The sequence below is a fragment of the Eumetopias jubatus genome, unplaced genomic scaffold, assembly GCF_037043125.1.
Source record: "Eumetopias jubatus isolate StellerSeaLion01/CBP00866 unplaced genomic scaffold, mEumJub1_p1.0 scaffold_15, whole genome shotgun sequence".
Classification (NCBI taxonomy): domain Eukaryota; kingdom Metazoa; phylum Chordata; class Mammalia; order Carnivora; family Otariidae; genus Eumetopias; species Eumetopias jubatus.
The window spans coordinates 2,882,745-2,895,745 of record NW_028274821.1 but is presented as its reverse complement, the minus strand read 5'-3'; the positions used below and the strand labels follow the sequence as shown (position 1 = coordinate 2,895,745).

The 13,001-nt window shown below is 59.9% G+C and overlaps 1 protein-coding gene and 1 long non-coding RNA gene across 3 annotated transcripts in view; one reads left to right on the top strand and one right to left on the bottom strand.

Moving 5' to 3' along the window:
• The window catches only part of LOC114219742 (semaphorin-4D), an 83,518-nt gene that overhangs the window by 46,528 nt on the left and 23,989 nt on the right, over positions 1-13,001 (top strand). The window contains exons 1-2 of one of the 2 annotated variants that reach the window (XM_028117327.2): positions 1,363-1,444; positions 8,816-8,882. The gene's annotated coding sequence lies outside the window, so the exon portion shown is untranslated. Of the gene's footprint in view, positions 1-1,362; positions 1,445-8,815; positions 8,883-13,001 lie in introns of those variants that run through there. The other variant, XM_088019176.1, reaches the window with a different exon arrangement.
• Positions 7,524-9,111, bottom strand: LOC114219745 (uncharacterized). Its single transcript, XR_003611455.2, has 2 exons — positions 8,360-9,111; positions 7,524-8,228 (listed from the first exon to the last, which is right to left on the bottom strand). It is a non-coding gene; the product is annotated as an uncharacterized LOC114219745 (long non-coding RNA).

Here is a 13,001-nt window from a genome sequence, read left to right as displayed (position 1 = left end):
TTTGCGGGGTAGAAGAGAGGTGGTCCCTGGAACCTGGGGGTTCGGGCAAGCTCGGGCAGGTGTTTCAAGTTTCTTGTCTGTATGTTGGAAAAAATCCATCTGGTTCTGAAATTTTGTGAGGAGTGTCCTCTCTGTGGCTGAAATGTTTCTAGAGCCTTCCGTCACCTGGGATGCTTTGGGTGCGATTGCCATCCGAGGCTGGGAGCCTGCCCCAGGCGGCCAGGCGTGCCCACCTCCCGCGAGGCCCCAGCCTGTCGGTCAGAAGGAGCAGGGAGCTTAAATGCAGGGTCTGTAGTTAGAGTTGTCATTCGAGTATTCGTCCCTGCCCGAGACCGCTCGTCATTGAACACACACCTGGGGACCACGGTCTGGGCACGGAACTGGTCGCTCTTCATTCGCCGTGGGGTCTTCGGCGTGGGTCAGTTATGTCATCTGCTTGTTAGGCTTTTAAGCTGGGAAGAAAAAGCGAGGACTGCAGAGCCTGGCCTGACCTAACTGGCCAAGTGGGTTTATTTGGAAAGGCTGACGCCTGCCAGACTCCAGAGCAGGCCCTGGTGCCGCCAGCTGGCTTCAGACCGTCCTTGGGGAGGCGCCTGCTGCACCCCTAACTAGGAGCACGTGTGAGGTGTTGGTGAGGAACCGGGTTGAAGTGAGCCCGGGGAGGCCAGCCGTGTGTGCTGGCTCCATGAGGCCTCGGGGCAGGCTCTCCCACGTAGGGGAGCGGTGGCTCTCCAGCGCTGAGGACTCATGAGGTGGTGTTGGGGGGGAGGGGCAGACGCCAGCTTTCGGGCTCCGAATGCACTGCTGGCCGCTGGTGTGACTTCCGGAAGCGGCCAGACCTTGGTTTTCTTGTGTGTGAAGGAGGGATGATTTCTGGCCCATCCAGTTGTTGGAAGAGCCTCCGTAAGAGGCCCGCACGTCCCTGGTGGCACATGGTGACCTGACCAGCTCTTCTTCCCCCTCCCCTCCCCAGAAGGCTGTTCTGGGAGGATGGGGACGCCGGGCCCCCCAGCTGTGTCTCCGGAAGATGGCTGCCTGGGGACAGCCCTGGGGGTGGGGAGAGCTGGGGAAGGTGAGGATGGGGGCCGCCTCTAGGGCCAGTGGCAGGTGGGCCGGGCCTGGTGGGCCGATGGAGCGGATGTGGCAAGGGTGGCCACGCTGCGGGCTCTGCAGGCCTCTCCCTGCCCCTCCCCCAACCAGCACATCAGCTTCCGGGCCCAGAGCTTCCGGTGCCTGGAGGGTCTGTGGAGGCCTTGAGGGACCCAGAGGTGGGTGGGGCGGGGCCGCGTCGGCCCCTAGGGAAGCTGCTTCAGCCGCTGACAAGGTTGAAGCCTGGAGGCGCGGTCTGCTTTTCCTGGTAACCCCACGGCCGACCGGCCGGAGCTGGTTTTCTCCTCTGGGTGGCACTTCCTCTCCAGGGGTGCCCCCCGCCCCGTGCCTGGAGGTAGGGCTGGCACGCGTGCCGTCTGGGTCCCTGCACAGGTGGCGGCCCAGCGCAGGGACCGTGCTGTGCCAGTGGAGGGCTGGGCAGGGCGGGGGGCTGTCTGTGTCTCCGCTGCTCCCGGTCCGAAGTGAAGGGGCCAGCCTTGGGGTTCTCACAGGTGCCAGCTCACGTGTGTGTATCGTGGGGAGCCGGGCCCAGGACTGCCCCTCTCTCTGCTGCCCCGTGGCCCCCTGGATGGCCCTGCCTGCATGTGGCCTTCGGTGGGCAGGTGCAGGCGGGGCCCAGGTCCCTCACTGTATCTGGCAGCAGTGCCTGAGTCAGGCTGGCTACACGTGCACTTTGCAGCGAGAGGGGGGCCGTTCCTGAATGGAAACCGGCCCCCCGGGCAATCCTGACTGCACCGGGATGCAGCCCACCCCAACGGGCGCTGCCCGGCCAGCCTGGCCCCGCACGTCCCCTGAGTGAGGACCCGGGACTGGGCAGAGGCCCCCCAGCAGAGCTCAGCCCGGGGCGGTGCCCGTCGGGGACCTGCCGAGACCTGAAGGGCACTGCTCAGGGCCACCACGTGTCCCAGGGCAGGTGCCTTGCTCAGCCTGTTTCTGTGGCGGGACATACCCACCGCACTTGCACGGAGGCGGCCCAGGGCCCGGGAGTGGCTGGCACATGGGGTGGCCCTGAGCTCTGCCTGGCAGGCAGCACGGCCAACTGGCCAGGCTCTGGGACCAGTTCTGCAGGAAATGAGACCCTGGGTCCCGTCATCCTCAGTGGACAGGGCCACTGATACGTGCACACACCCTACTTCCCGAGTCCTTGGCAGGACACAGTCCCATTTCCTCGGCCCTCGACGGCAGGGAGGCAGGGAGGCAGGAGTCCTGTGCTCTGGCTGGTGATGCTCTGGACCCACGTTTGGAGTCCCCTCTGGCCTGTCCCCATGTGAGCCTGTCACTGGATGAGGGGGCCCAGCTTGCGCGAGGGGGCCTGTAGGCGGCACCTGGAGGCATTTCTCTGGCAGGTTGCTTGCTTGGCACAACCGTGGCCCTGCTGTGGCCGCCACGAGCAGTGGCAAGGCCCTCGTGGGGGCAGAGTGGTAGCCTAGCTTATCCCGGTGTAGGAATGTTCTAGAGGCTCTCCTAGATTTTTCAGTTGACTTTGGTTCCTGTGAATTGTGAGGAGACCCCTCTGCCTCTGTGCTGCGTGTCTCCTAACGCGCTCCCCGGCACTGGTCCCCGGGAGGGAAGGCGCCTCCTCAGGCCCGCTGGGGACCGTGCGGGCCGGCCAACCCCTCAGCCCGTGTCTTCCCACCGGGAAGATGACGTGGACGGTGACAGAGCCGCTGCCACGTTTCCATGTCTCGCCTTCTAAAGCACCGGGGAGGTGGCGCAGGGCTCAGGAGACGTCCTGCCTGGTGTGCGAGTCCATGCCGCGGGAAGGACAGATGCGCCAGGCTCCAGGGCAGGTGACGGGTTGGCAGGACCAGGGCCAGTGAGCCTGGCCTGCGGTAGGAGGGTAGACCCCTCTCCTGTGTGGAGGCTGCAGAGTGGACTCCTGGAATCTGGGGCCTGGGCTTCCCTTGCCCTGGGGACCTTCAGCAGAGGTCACTCCCAGGCACCTTCTCACCGTCTGGAGGGTCGAAGGCATTTGGTGTTTCCAGGCCAGTTGTCTCAACTGCCGTGAGAGTGGGGTTTGCTGGAGGCCGACCCCACGTCGTTGTATGTGGTCCTCGGCACTCACACGGCAGCTGGGCCTGGAAGCATCTGGAAGATGAGAACCACAAGGGAGGGTTGATTGGAGGGGTGAATCAGGTCCAGTATGGGGCCCCTCAAAGGTCACGCTGCGGCGGTGCCTCTGCGGGTAGTTTGGAAAGTAGAGATGATTGAGGTTCTGACCATGTGCCGGGGCTGGACAGTGGGCATCTTGGCAGCCGTGGAGACCTTGTTGCTCCCCAGGTTAGGGGGAGGCTGGGACCGTTCCAGGCCTCCTATGGCACCTGCGATATTTGCTTCCTTCTCCTCATGGCTGGGGGAGCGAGCGGCCGTCACTCTGTCGCCTTCCCAGTGCTCTTGCGAGGCCATCTACCTGCCCATGGTTGATGGCGCATGGGATGGTGTGGTTTGAACACAGATCGGGGGGGCAAGGTCTCAACGTGACGAGCTTTGCTGCCTGGCGCTCAGTAAGCTGCTTCCAGGGCCTAAGTGGGCGTTTCTGGGGTCCCCTTCAAGGGGTGCAGAAGCTGGTGAATCAGAGCAAACGCTTGTGTGCACCAGATAGTGCACGGAGGTCAGCATGGCGGCCCCCACTAGGCGTAGTGATGTTCCTTGTGTCCCGCCTGGGGGCTCAGCCCCGGGGGCCCTCGCGGTGCTTTCGCCAGCAGCATGCGCCTTCTCTAACGGGTTTTGCAGGCAGAGAGCGAAGGCCACGTCCCGGAGGGAGGCCAGGTGCAAGGAGAGGGCCTCGTCCTGGCTCAGCCTTTGCAGACTTGAGCTGGATGGCAGCCTGTGGTCGAGCGGGCTTGGCTCTGTAACCCTGCTATGTATTTTTAAGGAGACACTAAAGATGAAGGCAAAGAGAGTGGCATTTTGTGGTTTTTTTAGACTTAAAAAAGAAATCTCCGCCTGGACCTGGGCTTGTCAGGGCTCCAAGGCCCGTCCCTCCTGCGGTGGCTAAGAGGAGAGACGTCCTGGTCGTTCTGCAGCTGGGCTAGGCCCGTGCAAGGGGCAGGAGTCAGGTCCCCTGGTGAAACTCCCGCTGCAGAGACTTTTTGGGCAGGATGCCGCCCCAGGTGGCCCAGAGCGCAGTCCTGAGCCAGCCCCGCATTTAGGCACCGTTCTGAACAATTCTGTGACACCTTCACACCCTGGCACATGGCAGAGAGAAGGAGCCCCCTGCTGTGGGGTTGGGGTGCTGCTTGTCTCTGCCCCGAGCTCTTGGAGGAGAAGCATCCATTCAGAGTGGAGCCAGACGCTTCCCCAGAGAGCAGTTTCCAACCCTGCCCGCTGAGCTGTGACCTGCTCCAGCCCCAGGGCGATGGGCAGTTCCGGAGCTCCGGGACCTGCTGGCCGGGCCTGTGGGGGGATGGCGGGATGTAGGAGGGAGGGAGCCCCAGCTCTGCCGGAGGCTTGAGATTCGTAACTGCCTTTGTGAGTCTGACAGGGCTGCCTAACACCTGTCTCATCAGGAACTGGGGGCAGTGGGGCCCCACGGCTGGTACCCCCCGTGGATGGCGCAGCAGGGCTCTGGCCTGTTATCAGCGCAAACTGAGGGTTCCTTCGGAGGTCCGGCGCTGTAGTCAGACGTGTGCGTACCCCAGGGTCTGGGGGCTAAGGGAGTGGCTGGGGGCTGGAGGGGCAGTGACCTGTTCCCGTCCCCACGGGTGGGAAGTGGCATCCGAGGGCCCGGAAGCCTTCACTGGAGCAGCACGCTCTACCATGCCCCCTGTTAGGGGAGAATAGTGACCGCCTGAATTAGGCGTCTCATTGGCTTGAAAGAAGTACGAACAGTGTGGTGGACGTCGACTGTGTTTTATTGCATAGAACGTGTGCCTGTGCACACAGAGCGCAGGTAACGGAAGACCTGAGCGGGGACTGGAGTGAAGTACGTCCTGGGGATTGTGTGCGACGGTCCCCGTAGAGGGAAGCAGGCCTGTGAGGGTGATGAGTGTGTGCTCTGAGTGTGTGTGCCCACCCCCATCCCCCCCGTATGAAGGGACAGAGTCTTAGGACCGCTTCACCGTGACCCCTGTGTGGCATCTGCACTTCTGCAGATAGGCTCTGGATAGAGGAGCTTTTGGGTTGAGTTTTTCTGGTGGTTAAAATCAGTCTTTAAAAATAAATTTTGAGGGGCGCCTGGCTGGCTCGGTCTGTAGAGCGTGTGACTCTTGATTTCAGGGTCATGAGTTCAAGCCCTATGTTGAGTGTGGAGCCTACTTTAAAAAAATGAATTTTAAGTGGGAAATTAGCAAAGAGCTGAATGTCCAATGTTATCCTATTGGATTATGGAACATTGAACAGCCATCCAAGGATGCTTGGGGAGTGCTAGATGCCCACGGGGTGCCACCATACAGGAGACCCCAGGGAAGGAGGCACAGTTCACTAGGAGGTCCTGCCCTCCCCTCCGGCCAGCCCACAGGGGACACCCCCGCTTCTTCCTTGGACTTCCTGGTCTCTTGTGGGGCTGCAAGCCTGCTCCTCCCGCCCCGGGGCGCTGAGCTGGGCTTCACCTGCACTCACGGCCACTGGACCTCTTTGCTCTGTGTCAGAGTCCCTTAGAAGGAGGTCCCTCAAAATGTCCAGTCAGTCAGAAATCACCGAGAGTCTGTCTGCTGTTCTTGGAAACTTGTGTTTTGATGGAATCCCGTTAGTAAGCTTCAAGCAGGGAACCATAGGTGAATAGCGTACAATGTAGCGATTCGACGAGTCTGTATCAGTGTCCCCAGCTGTCACCATGCACCATGGTTACAGTTACTGATGATGTTCCCTGTGCCATACTTTCTATCCCTGAGACTAGCTTCTATTCTAACTGGGAGTTTGTACCTCTTAACCCCCTCCACCCACCTCACCCAGCCCCCCACCCCCGCCCCGTGATCCCAGTTTGTTCTCTGTATTTAAGAGTCTGGTTTTCTGTTTGTTCATTTGTTTTGTTTTTTAGATACCAGTATAAGTGAAATACGGTGTTTACCTTTCTCTGACTTAGCATAATACTCTCTAGGTCCCTCCATGTTGTTGCAAATGGCAAGATGTCATTCTTTTTGATGGCTGAGTAATATTCCAGTGTGTGTGTGTGTGTGTGTGTGTGTGTGTGTGTGTGTGTGTGTGTGTGTGTGTGTGTGTGGACACCGCACCTTCTTTATCCATTCATCCATGGAAGGACGCTTCCATATCTTTGCTGTTGTCAGTAACGCTGCAGCGAGCATGCGCATGCATGTGTCTTTTCAAAGTAGTGTTTTTGTTTTCAGTGGGTAGATACCCAGCAGTGGAATTACTGGATCGTAGGGTAGTTCTGTTCATTTTTTGAGGAAGCTGCATCCTGTTTTCCACGTGACCATACCCATTCACACTTCCACCAGGAGTGCACGAGGGAGCCCTTTGCCACGTTATTCTTTTTACCAGCTGCATAGTATTCCATCTCCCAGATGTGATGCAGTTTATGTACAGATCAGCTTATGCATGTACAGTGCACGTGTGTGTACTGTTTCCAGAGTTCTTCTACCGAATAGCCTCCTACGTGGGCACCTCACGTGTGGGGTGTCTCTGCCTGAATCCCCGGGGAGAACTGTTGGGTCAGGACTTCTGGGCCCGCGCTGCCCCGTGGCCCCCAGAGAGGTCGCCCAGTGCATGTGGACATGGCCCCTTGCCCCCTCCTCACTGCGCTTTATGGGCAGCTGGCCTCATGGCTGCCCTTCTCAGAGGTGGGGAGTAGCCTCTTGCTTTGGTGTGCAAACCCGTGGTGCGGGTCAGGGTCAGGGGCTTTTGGGAGGGGAAGTCACATTTGCAGAACATGGACAAGATGCCTGCAGGACCTGCCTCGCCTTCGCTCTGTGCTGTGGTCAGAGTGGTCGCTGGACAGCTACCGTCGGGCGTGGCGCACGCGCACCTGCACCTGGGAGTGGGGGCGGGGTGGACACGGCCACGTCTCTCGAGGGAAAGAGAAACACTTCTCTCTCTCCTGATTAATTTCTCTTTCATTTCGCAAAATGAGTGTTGAATTCTTCTTATGCGTGTTCTGAGAAGTGACGCCCGGTGAGGGGAGACGCAGGGTTCAGGCAGTACGGTGAGTGGCTGTGTGGGGACTGTCTCCTGTACTCTTCGGCAAGGCGATACCTAATTACAGTGCGTGGGTTTTTCTGTCGAGAAATCAGAAAGAACTGGCATGGTAGAAGGGTGTAGACAGCTGGGGCCCGGGGCCTGGCCGTTGGCTGGGCCGGAAGTGCCTGGTTTTTACCCAGGAACCGTGTGGCTAGGAGCTGTTTGGCAGAGGGCAGAGGTGAGGTGGCCTCGCCCAGGTGCGTGTGTGGGTGGGGGTTCACATGCCGACAGCCTGCCCTTGGTGCTCAGCGCCATGAAATTCGGGTGAACACGAGACGCACCTGCTTGTATTTATTGAAGTGACAAAGGCTTATTGAATTTCCAGAAGAGAGAAGCCTTTCAGTTTAAAGTTTCTTGGCATTCAGGTTGTTTATGTAAACCTCTTGCTTCTGCGTGAATTGCTTTCGTTTTCCCGAAAGTGTTTTGGGGAGCGTGCATGTGGCCACTGTGTGCTGCCTGCCTGTGTGAGCAGGTGAGGCCCACAGTTGGTCACGTTTGCCTGTTGTCTATCAGTTGCGGCAGCACGTCCCCCCGCGTTCAAACAGCAGACGTGGGTTCTGGGTGCGGGGAGGGCACAGCCTTGTCGGGGGACGCTTGCCTGCATGCTCATCCGTGAAGATATTTCTGCTTAGAACTTGGCCGTCAGCAGTAGCTGATCCAGAATCAGAAAGACCCAGAATCGGCCTTTGCAAGCCCGACACAGGGAGACGTAAGGAATCCTAACCACTTCCACCAATACCCGGGGGTCTCATTTGCTCGGGATTCACGGGACGTGTCTCAGGCCGCGAGGGGCCCCGGGTGACCCTGGGAGTCGTGCGTTGTAGGTGTGGGCGCGGGGTGCCAGCCTTGTCTGTGGTGTGGGCGTGATGACTGGTCCCACTCCAGGGGCGCCGGGTGGGAGAGACGGGGCGTCGGCCCTGCTTCCAGCGAGCACCTCCTACTTCTCAGCTGTCTTCCAGAGAATGGCAAGAACTGTACCAGCTCTTAAAGCAAAAGAAAACAAAAATATTCCAACCACCAAAACATGCTAGCGTTTGATTCTGAGGTTTAAAAACTGTGCTAGATCACTCGCAACCATGAGGGGTCCAGCACCGATGTCGACACGCTCACGTACCTTGCACAGGGCCCCCTGGGGCTGCCGTTCCGATCCGGTCAGGTTGTCGTCCTCCTGGACTCGGGCGTCCCTCTTTGAGGGCTCCCCCCGGGGCTGCTGGATTTCCGTGAGGATGGGTTCTCAAGGACACGGATCTGAAACTAATAGCCTGATTCTCTTCCGGCAAATGGCTAACCAGGACCGTGGGGCGTGTTTGGTTGGCTTACTTCGCAGGGAAGTGGCTGTGGTCGGTGTCTGGGGACTCGCCAGGTTACACTTCCCTTATGGGCGCGATTGCACACTCACTCCTCCCTCCCGTTTGCACAAGGGCATGAAAGCCACACCCATCCTGGGGTCTGGAGGTTTAAAAAAAAAAAATGCAAGAGTTTCTTTGCAGTGCCCCTCCAGGAGTGATGCTGAGGGTGCGTGGACGGAGGACTCACGTGTTGAAATAGTCTCCTTTCCTGTTCTTTTCAGAGCCAAGATTTCTGAAGACTCCGTCCTAGAAGCGACTGAGGGGAGGTTCTGGAGGCGCAAGATACAGGTAAAGACGCGTGGTTTCTGCACCTGTGTCCCAGCTTCGCGAAGCCGACTCTCGTAGAAGCCTCAGTGGGGTCCCGCAGACGGTTGGTCCCAGCTCCCTGTGTGCTCCGGGGGCCAAAGGTCGGTCCAGCTGTTGCTGTGTGGGGCGTCTGTCCGTGCCGGGCGCCAGGAGCCCCGCGCACAGCCTGCCTCTCCTCACCCCACCCCTGCCCTGCCTGCCCTTTGTTTCTATTTCAGTTCTCTCTGGGGCGCTGGCCCCTGGAGGCCCTGCAAAGTTCCAGTTTCTCCTCTAGGGGTGCGAGGGGGTTGTCAGTGGGGCCCGACGTGCAGGGAGGGGTCTCCATGTCACCCAGGCCCCGGTTTGGGGCCATTTTGTGATTAATCTTCATTTCAACCATGTATCTCCAGTTTAAAAGGAAAGAGAAATGCCAGTTTAATGTAAAAGCAGAAGGAAAGCCGCACCCCGCTTCTTCCTCGTAGTTACCCCCGTCCCATGGCCGGCCTCCAGCAGCCCCACCACCCCGTGTCCGCCGTGCGGCGCCATCCCTGGGACCTGCCTGGCCAGCTTGCTGGGGCGGCTTTAGTGAGCACAGCTCCCCCTCTAGGGTCCTTAGCACTGTCCGTGTTTACGCGTGGGCACCCACGTGTGTGCTTTCGATTACGTGCCCCATTGGGCCGGGGTGCCGCCCAGTGAGGATGCTGCACGCAGCAGGAATTCCAAGCCCTGGCACTTAGGTTACGAGCATTTTTCCCCCAGGCCATTTACCTTTGATTTTGTTTGTTGATCTCCTTATGTTAAAAAATCGTTGGGGATCTTGGGGAATTGGGAGGGAGGACCATGCCCGTGCGGTGGCCCGAGGTCTCGGAGGTGACGCCCCCAGGGACGGGCCCTCCTCCTGCCTGGCTCGTGCTAACAGGCACGCAGCCTAGTTCCAGTTAAAGCAGACGAAGCCTTCTTTATGTACATGCAGACGGGACAAAGACGTGTCACGGACGCCCAGTGACCCCAGGAGAGGGGCCGGCACACGACTGCTCCGGGATGCACTGCTCCGCGCTGGGCGTGCACATGGCCTGGTTCAGGGCGGGGAGGGTGTAACTTTTGCACAGAGAGGGATAAACGTCTGACTCACTGTGTACAAAACAAACATCAACAGTGAGTTCCTTGGCTCTTCTCCTCCCTAGAGGTAACCACTGTTAACAATTGGATGAGTGTCCGTGTGTCCGTAGGCCTGTATCCCTGCGTGTCCGTGCATGTGTGTCCATATGTGTTTACATCCGTGTCCGTGGTGGGGGGGAACCTCCTCCCTGGACACCATGTGGGCCATCCCACCTGCTGCTGTGCATCTGCCTTCAGTGCCTGGTCGGGGTGCACTGTGCTCACGGACCGATCTCGTGGGGCTGCCCGGTCTCCTGCGTGTCCGTGACCCAGCCCCTGACAGAGGCACGTCCCCCTGGTTGCACCTGTGTCCTCGCTGGACCACAGGGCCACCCGAGTCCCTGGGAGGTAGGAGTGTGCTCCGCGGTAAACTGAGGCTCGCCCTCAGGAACCCCCTGCCCGCCCGCCCCTGCCCTGCACCGGCTGGCAGCCCTCTAATTTCTCTCTGCCTCATGGCAGGTAAACGGCTGCAGTATTTTAGCTCACATTTCTCTGTTAGCAGACTTTAGCGCCCTGGGAGCTAGTTTTGAAGGTGGGACAGTTTTATAAGGTATGGGAAGTTAAGAACGAGGGTAAGTTCTAGTTAAAGTAGAGCTGTTCCACTGTCTTCTACCTGAGTGTGTGTCTCACGCCTCTAACTGGGGACTGAGCACCCGTGTCCGTGGCGTTTCAAATGACCCCCAGGTGTCAGTGGAGTCCTCTGGCTCTGGAAGCCTCCTGGCTGACCTCTGGTGCTGAGCTCCCCGTGGCACCCACAGCCCAGCCGACACAGGGCAGGCCAGCCATGTCCCAGGACAGCCCCACTGTCCCCCAGGAGCCAGCGTCCAGCTGGACAGTCCGATGGCCGCCCTGGAGGGAGCCAAGAGGAGAAGCCAGGGCGGCACTAAGCGGGGGCCAGGGACACAGGCAGGTGCACACGCCGCCCAGAAGGGGACAGTGTTGTTTATGGCCACGGGCAAAGGGTCTAGTGATGTCACACAGGCGGTGTGACTCCTCCCTCCACGGGCCTCTCCGCTGGGGCAGCCACGGCCGGCCCCTCCCTACTGCCCCCCTGCAGGAGCCCCCTGCCCGTTCCTGCCCCCGCTGGCCATCTGACTGACCGGCATCACCCCACCGCTGGACGCCTGCCTCCTGGCTCCCGTCAGCACACACGGGCCCAGGTTCAGGTGAGGGAATGAGGCTGAGGCGTGTCGGGACCCCCCCCATGGCTTGGTTGTCCTGTGAGGGGGTGGAGGGTGAGCAGGCACCCTGGCCACTGTCCCGCGCTGCCGCCGTCCCACCTCCAGGGTTGCGCACACGCATGCGGTGGAGCTGGGCATCGCTCCAGGGGATTGTTCTGCGTCCTGGGGAAACTGAAGCGCAAACAGTAAACTGCTTGTTGTGCACGTGACGCGTGACACAGAACTCCCGGAACCTGTCCTGAGGGGACGGGGCTGTTTTTGCACGGTGGCAACATCAGTCCACAGCCAGCGGTGGGGGAAGGGAGCCCAAGGGCGGAAGGTAGCCTGGGGACAAGCAAGGGGGGCTGTGGGGTGGGAGGCCAGTCCGTGGCAAGGGCAGGCAAGGGGTTGTGGGCCCGCCTGGGGACAGGGATGAGCGTGGGGGGCGGTCAGCCTGGAGGCACGCGAGGGGGCGGAGATAGGCTGGGGTCAGCCTGGGGGCAGGTGCACGCCCCCTGCTGTGTGGACTGCAGGCTCTGAGGGGGCGTGGGGCTTCACCCACCCTGTGTGGCAGACCACACTCCCCAGGCAGCATCCACAGCTGTCAGGACGCCCTTTGGCAGATTCCCGGCGTGCCGGCAAGCACACTCGGAACGTTGGTTTCGAGTCCTGCCGCTCAGGGTCGCCCTGAGGCCTTCGGTGTGGTGTGAACAGTGTCCCCTCTGTGACCCACCCCTGTGGCCGTGGACAGTTGGTCCCAGGAGGGGAAGCCAATCCCAGACAGCCCGACCGGTCCACGGAATCTGGCTGACAGGTCACCACTGGCAGTCCCTGATCACACGTCAGAACAGAACACCAGATCAGGCTGGTCAGGGTGCAGCAGAGCGCACACACACAACACACAGGTGTGCACAGGCATGGGTATGGGCATCCGTGAATGCACATGCATGTGTATACATACATGGATGCACACAGGTGTACATGTAAATACAGATGTGCACGAATGCATGTGGACGTGTGTGCATACGGGTGTGCAGTTCACACGCACACAGATCCACGCGTATACACACATGTCCACATTGCACATGGGTGCACTCACGCAGACACGTGGGCCGTTTCGCGAACTGGGCCTTACCCTTGCTGGTTGCTGGGTACGTGGTTTTCGGACGTGGTTCAGGACCACTCAGATGGAAAGCTGGAGGGTTGACAGGCCCTGCCAGCCTGAGTGAGGGGCTTGGGGCCCCCGCTCACTTCTATTCTGCTGACATTTAGAGTGGGGCCGTGCACTCCTCGTGAACTCACACGAGGACTCGTAGGTACTGGGGGTGACACTGTGGAACCCTGTCTCCCTCTTGGGCTCCTGGTTCCTTGTGACACTTTCCCACTGGGGACGCAACGCACACCCCCATCACCCGGCTCCCAGCAAGATGCCTCTGCTTCTCAGAAATGCCTGGGAAAGCCAATACAATGGGCATTTTATCCACATTTCCATTTTAGTATTCCCACCATGGTCCTTAATGCCGCATGCCCCCTGTAATCCCGGAGCCAGGATTCCTGCAGGAGCACGTGGGGGCTGCGGGTCCGAGTGCGTGGGGTGCATGCGCTGCTTCCAGTGCTTGAACTCCACGCGACAGCCCGTGCTCGTTGAAAAAGAAAAACACACCCAGCCCTTCCCATATCCTGAAGCAGAACGTGCAGCCGCACCGCCCCTCCCCAGGAAGGACATCTGCGGAGCGTGGGCCCGTTCCCCTTCGGACGTTTGTGTGGATTTTTAGAGACCATTCAGGAGGGAGAGGCAGGGTCC